The sequence below is a fragment of the Clarias gariepinus genome, chromosome 16, assembly GCF_024256425.1.
Source record: "Clarias gariepinus isolate MV-2021 ecotype Netherlands chromosome 16, CGAR_prim_01v2, whole genome shotgun sequence".
In the NCBI taxonomy this organism is placed as follows: domain Eukaryota; kingdom Metazoa; phylum Chordata; class Actinopteri; order Siluriformes; family Clariidae; genus Clarias; species Clarias gariepinus.
In genome coordinates this window covers 12,924,749-12,932,167 of record NC_071115.1, presented here as the reverse complement: position 1 = coordinate 12,932,167, position 7,419 = coordinate 12,924,749, and positions in this window count along the sequence as shown.

Genomic DNA, 7,419 nt, shown 5'->3' with positions numbered 1-7,419 from the left:
TATGAGGCCGTGTACAAGCAGCACCACAAATGACTGCAGGATACATGTGGCAGCCATCTTGCATACATGTAGGTAAGCACAACTATAATCCAGCCTTTAGAGATTCTTTGGTTTTTCTGTCTTTTAGCGTTAACATTAATGATTCTTAAACAGAGGGATTTAGTACTAGAAAGGGTTCGTAATAGACATAAATATTTATGTTTAGAGTTATTTATTATAGTTTAGTATAGCCTATTCCCATGCTTCTGACATTTCTCAGTGTCTTAAGACATCTGAACCTCTGAACACTGGGGCTCATTTATTGGGTTTGTGTGTTCACTTTGCACAGATTTAACATTCTCGAATATAAAATGGTTCATTTTCATCTTGATAAAAATTCTCACTTCATTATGAATCAGTGTGTGTAGGCAATGTCCTGTTGTCACTACAGCAGTGTGTGTGTAGCCTTCAGGCGATGTGTTCTCACGTAATGGGATCGGTGTTCGAGACTGAGGCAGTATTAACGGGGATAATTGAGTTGCTCATTCAAGCGCAACAGAGCTCTGTAAAGATACACGCAGTCAGACTGGTGAAGCTGCTTCTATCTCCTTTACTCTTTGTCTGTCTCTCTTCTTTATATGTTTGTCTTTTCTTTCTGTCAGCTAGGCTTCAGCTTCTGTGCATTGCACTAGATGTACAATCTGGGTTATAATGATAAAAACAATAATACATAAGGTCACAAAAATGGTAAATATGTAGCAAAAACTTGAGTGCATATTATGTTGTTCTTCTTCTATTTCTTTTCATCTCGCCATGGTGCAATGTTCTCTCTCCTCCCTGTGTAGGCTACATTCTCCTCTATGGGGAGAGATTTATAGCAGGCTTCCTTCTCAAAAGCAGCCCATTGTCCCATCTTACACCATGGTTTGTGTGTGTGTGTGTGCATGTGTGCTCATGTATGTGTTGCGCGTGCACGGGAAAGACTTTGAATACAATTCTGACTGCGGCAGCTTGTGCATATATATACATTCCATCTAACAATGAGTGTGTGTGTGTGTGTGTATGCATGCACTCACACATGCAAACAAACAGGGGTGTCGTGCAAATAAGCATGTGTGTGTTGCGCTCGCAGGGCGAGGCGGGTGGCTCACGCACTCAGCTGCGACCTGCTCGCTCTCTCATTTTCAATCTCAGCCCAATTAATTTAGCAGAATTAATCTCTCGCTGTGCACAGACGCTCGTGACACACACGCACACACACATATAGGCGCGCACACACATCTCCTCCACACAGCGTGTGGCACAGTGAAACATGAAATACTGTCTCATGCCACCATCCATCTGGCATCTTTACACACGCATACATACATACACATGCGCACACACACATACACACAAACCTCCATCCTCTCTGACATTTGGAGATGGGGGAGTGGGTGGGTGGAGGGGATGATTTCCTCTGCTAATGAAGAACTCGCTGTGTTCATGCAGGCAAGAAAATGATGGCCGCTTTTGAATGAGTTTCTCTGTTTCACAGCCATTTCCAGTTCAATACTTACACTGCAAAAACATACATCAGTTACATTTAATTTAAACCACAAAATACTGCATAGGTTGCCAGTATTTGTAAAATGGTATTAGAAATCCAATAATTGTATCTAGTGTGTAACTGCTAAATATGAGTAACGTGACACAGATTGTGCATGTTAAATATTACTTGCGTGTGAAAAATTACTAACGTGTGATAATGTAGTACGGAAGACTTCCTGCTGCAGTGCAATAATTATATTGGAGGAAAAAAATGACAGAAATAGTAACACAACTAACTCTCATGAACAGTTTGTGCAACTTTAAACAATTTCATATGAAGACAGTCATATAGATGAACATTAACCACCCTCAGAAAACTTATTAACAAATTAATTACATCATATGAATTGTTATTCTTTTTTTTATTGGCATAAAGATAATGAAAATAATTCTAAAGCAAGCAATGAAATACTATGTCTCATGCATTATTTTTGTTGCTGGCACATTTAACACATAGATACTTTCTGGATTTCCTGAATATAATAAGCATGATAGCGTTAAGGTTTTTTTTCTTGCATCAGAACAAAATGTTATATTTAAACATGTATATGTTTTATGCCAGGTGATGAGATTTGAATCCTAGATCTTTTATTTGTATTCTTTTTTGGTTTCCCTTTTCAGTGTCACTCAATCATAATCGCCTCCTTTGTTTGGTGGGCTTTGGGCCGAGGTTGTCCAGGCAACTGGTGGCTTGACTACCGGGCATGACTGGTTGCCATGGATGGCAGGTGCCATGATGGTCAGGTTGGCATAGTATCCAGTAGAATGGGCAAAAGAATGCCAGCTGTCCATACCAAACATGAGCAAAACACACACATTTGCACATTTATGTACATTCTGTACAAGTACACAGTACAAGCTATTTGCCTTGCAGTGTACTGTACAAATATATATATATATATATATATATATATATATATATATATATATATATATATATATATATATACACATTTATATTCACGCTTAATGATTTTGGGCAGATACAGTCATAATGTATGTTGTATGCACATTAGACATATGTAGTATGCACAGTAAGCATACAGTAGGCCTTAAATAATCAGAAGGCGATGCACAAAGTGCTGAGAAAGTGCAGAAAGTGTTGATCAGGACCCCTGGTCTTGATTCCAGATGTCACAAATTCTGTTTCGATCCCCTGCAGTTTCACTACAGGAGCTGATTTATTCTCAGGAACCTAAAGCAGATGGAACATGCCTTACTATGCAGAGTCAGGGCTGTTATATGATTCCCAGAAGAAAACAGCAAACTTCCATTAGAAATGCCCTCTGTCCTCTATTAAAGAAAAAGAGTAGAAGTGATTTGATTGTAAATTGTGCTGTTACTCGGAAATCAAGATCATTCATACCCAAATAGCCACTCTAATTTTAGAGATATTTCACAGCAGGCTATTACCAGGCTTTTAAAATCACTGCCTTGCTATGAGACCACTGACACAGTTTTGACAAAAACTTACAAACAGGCCCAATTTCCTCTTAGCCCCTTGTCACGTGTCATATCTTGTTCACACACATATAGGTTGATAGCCAGTTTATCAGATTAAAACCCTGTCCCTGCATCCTATTCTGCCATAACATCCTTCAGCCTTATGCCAAGCTTTTGATATTAGGAAATGCCATTTTCAAACTGGTGCACTATATTTCATTCAGTCGTCATCCTCTGAGCACTGTAAAGTATACCGAATCATCTTAAACGTCTTTTTGCATGAACATCCATAATCTACTATGTTTCCATATACAGAGCATAACTATACGAGGGTATAACCAGTATATAATTATCGAGTCCACCTGGGAATCCTGAGACGCTTTGCCACTGAATTTCTCTCATGGGAGCCCTAGAATGTGCAAAGTCTGTCCATTTGGGAGTGGGCAGTGCTTACTTAGAACGCATAAATTACAATACTGTCGCTGCACACCGAATAACCACGGCATAAACTAGTGATCATGGAGAACTTCAGGCATTGGGATGGAAAGGGGCCTCACAAACAGCCCTGCTTACTGTCGAACATGGAACCTACCACAGGTCATTTAGACAATGCAGAGCTGCCGAAGACTCATCTGTTCCTAGTGCTTGAAGTTTGTTTGCATATCTTTGGAGAACCATAAGTCTTCAGTATCCACATTTCCAAAGTATCCAAACAAATCCAAAAGCAAACCGTATTGCTGAAACAATATGCATACACGACTGCCTTTCCTCTGCATCTATTTTGCCTTCAGTGATAGCATTTTATTTTAAAGTACATAAAGTGTCTAGTTTTTAATACTTTGGTTACTTAGGTTGAGCTGCAGTACATATGTTGCATATACGATTTTAATATACTGTTCATAGCAACTCATGTGAAAGCTATCAGGATTTATTACTAAACCCTGTGAAAATAGGTTAAGGTTAAGGTTAAGGGCAGGGTTCACCTTTAAACATCTTGGGATAATATTTAACAATGCAATAATTTAAAAGACAATACTATAGTACCTGCATGCATTACTTTGAAAATAAGTAACATTGTAGGCCAATAAATACATAGTAATACACAAGATGACAGTATTGCTATAGCACTTAATGAAATTATCTTCTGTTATAATGCTAAATACTACCAAATTTGCTTAAGTATATGTTGTATATATAAAAAAAATGCCTACTACATCCAATACCTTTGATAGATTAAAGTCTAAATGTGGTGTTTTTAAAATGTTTTATATATTATACACTCCAACAATACACTATTTGCATTTGTTCTAGGAAAATAACATGTATGAATCATTAATAACATGTAATCATTTTTGTTCATTAAAAGCTTTATCAATTAATTTTTTTAAAATATGCACTGCAAATCAAAACCAGAATGTAATCAATTACTAAAAAAGTCTTGCATTTAGTCCAACTATAGGTTTGGATAAAATTTTATTTAAGGAAAATCTTCAATTTATACAACCTAATATAATTATATAATGAAAAGCAATAATATACTATATTACTATCCCACATGATAATAACAATACCCCACATATGCAGGTATATATTTGTATGCAATTATACAACCTTTGTTTGGAGACTAGGATTCATGACTTACTACATCACTAATTTTACATGAAATTGATAGGAATCAATACAAATCTCTACACTGCAATCATCCAGACGAAGATTAGGCTTATCTTTTACTGAATTATAGTGTCAGTGAGTTTCCTTTACTGATGATACTTATCAGTAAAGGAGGTAAAAAAAAAAACTACCTCTAAAATAGCTGTCGCTGGAAAGCCATTATGATCTACTGACATCTAGAGACCAAAAGATGGTACTCTTATTTTAGTCAGCCAAGCCAACACCCATATATATATATATATATATATATATATATATATATATATATATATATATATATATATATATATATGTTTTGTCTAAAATCAAAGACCAAAACAAGATGTTTTAGGGACAATAAAAACAAGTTTCCTTAAGACCTAAAAGAAAAAGAATAAACATTTTCCTACTTGTGAGACAAACATAATCCTGACTCACACGAGTAGTCCTTGAGACCATGGAATTACGTATTAAAGCCTTAGGATATTTTCCATGTAATGCTGACTGACTCATTTTTGTAGTCTAAGCACGAGTGCTATGCAACATTTACTGAACTCACAAGAGTGAATGACTAACCGAGTAAGAGTCAAATAGACTAGCAGCATAATAAGCTTATATCAACACTTTTTCATGAAAAAAAAAAAGTTTTTGTCTTAAATGTAACGATGCGAGGTCAGAAACGTTAGACTTTCTTCAGATAGTACAGCTGTTGGCTGTGAAACTGGCTAAGTGTACATTAATTCCATCTAAAACCATCTTTTCCTTTGGAATTATTGGCCAAATTCTGAACATACCCAGCAAGCCACATAGAAAGGAGCTATTTATAAAGCTTGATCCAGACAAATAGGACGTTCCAGCAACAAACTAGAAGCCAGCTTACCCTTAGCATATGTATACACACCACTATGTCAGATTCCCCTTGTGTAATTCTTTTTAGTGGTGACACCAACATTCAAAGCTTGACTTAATGATCACAACATCAACATCAAGCGGCAGAATTGCCACCGTGTACTTTACTTGCAGAGTCCTTTATCACAACTGTCCATCTTCTGTGCTTCTGAACAAAAGGAGGGATGAGAAATGAAGGCCTGAGGGAATGTACAGACAAGATAAGCCAGGAGATTGGGCAAAGAAATGAAGTGTGGGAGAGGAGGATAGAGAGAGCGGAAGTGAGAGAGAGAGAGAAAGAGAGAGAGAGAGAGAGAGAGAGAGAGAAAGAGAGGGAGAGAGAGAGAGAGAGAATTCCATCAGCAGGCATGGAGCAGCATTACGCAGCGTAGAGAACGTGGTTCATTTTTCCTCCTGACCTCATGATGACCCCAGTACTGATGGGGTGAAGAGCAGGTGGAAAGAGAGTGTAAGAGAGAGAGAGAGATAGAGAGAGGGAGAAAGATGCAGAGGTTGTTAGTTAGGCACTAATAAGGAGTTTCAGTGAGGTGTAGCTGCCTGCTGATTATGGATATTGCCATGGCAATGCCACATGGCGCGCCTCTGATGTCATTTGTGTAACAGTAGTCAATTTAGCGCACACACTTTGTTTTTTAGTGAAATACAAAGAAGAAAGAAATGTCCTCCAAAATACATCTGTTCTTAATGTTTCCTTAGTGTCTGTGAGAGCACCACACCTCACTTACTCTTTCTAAACCTTGTTCTCTTTTTGTTCTTGCCTTTTTGTCTCCTTAATACCCTCCTTTCTTTCCTTTATTTCCTCTCTCTGTCTCACACTTTCTGTCTCTTTCTTTCTCTCACCCACGCAAACACTGATGCTCGTGCACACAAGGCAGCAGCATTGCGCGCCCCAGGGGACTACAGTGTGATTGAGAATGGAGAGTCTGTCATTGCCCTGCCGATGAACTCGTTGCGTACGAGATCCTCCTCCTTCCACACACGCACACACACACACACACTCACAATTCTACGAAACATCATCAAATATGCAACTGCCCAAAAGATGTTGGAGATCTGTCACATGTCAGTGTGGTCCACTCAGAAATTTCTACTCTATTCTAGACCACACTGAAAATGCATAATGTATCCAAACCATAGACACAAGTAATTACTATCCAAACTGCACTGCCTGAGTCACACTAGATATCAAAAATGACTTCATCCTCTCTCTCTCTTACTCTCAGTCTCTTTCGCTCTCATCCCTTGTCTTTGTTTCTCTCTCTTTTCCTCATTCCCCGAGAGAGTGCATTATGAATGGCCCCTTGGAGTTATAATGGTGCTTTAAAGTGGACGTGAGTGCCTGTGACGAGTGGTCCTAATGATGCCTGTTTACGCCACTCTCCCCCATTTGTAATGATTAGAGGCAGGATAAATGAGGCCGCAAGCTCACCTGACAGGCAGCCTGCCGGCCTGGATGCACTGCCATCCTACGGCGGCTCAGAGGGCACAGTCTATACTGACCAAAACCTAGCCCTCAAGATGACCGCCAAGTGACCCTGGCTACTAGTAGGTCAGATCCTGGTCAAATGCACTTCAAATACATTTCAATAGCCATGTCCAGACTATCACCCAGTCAATTGGCTTTTTTAGATGCTGAGTAACAGCGCAGGACCACGCTGGTGACCGCCAGACAACCTGCCCGAATTTCAGGTGAATTTGAGGTCACATTAATATTCATGATCATGTGACAACATTTAGATGTTTTCATAAATGGTATAGAAACAACACTTCAGGTATACATATAGTACCTGTTAACAACACTATAGAAATCTTAATCCACGGATGGTAGTTTCTACCTGTGTAGCATGT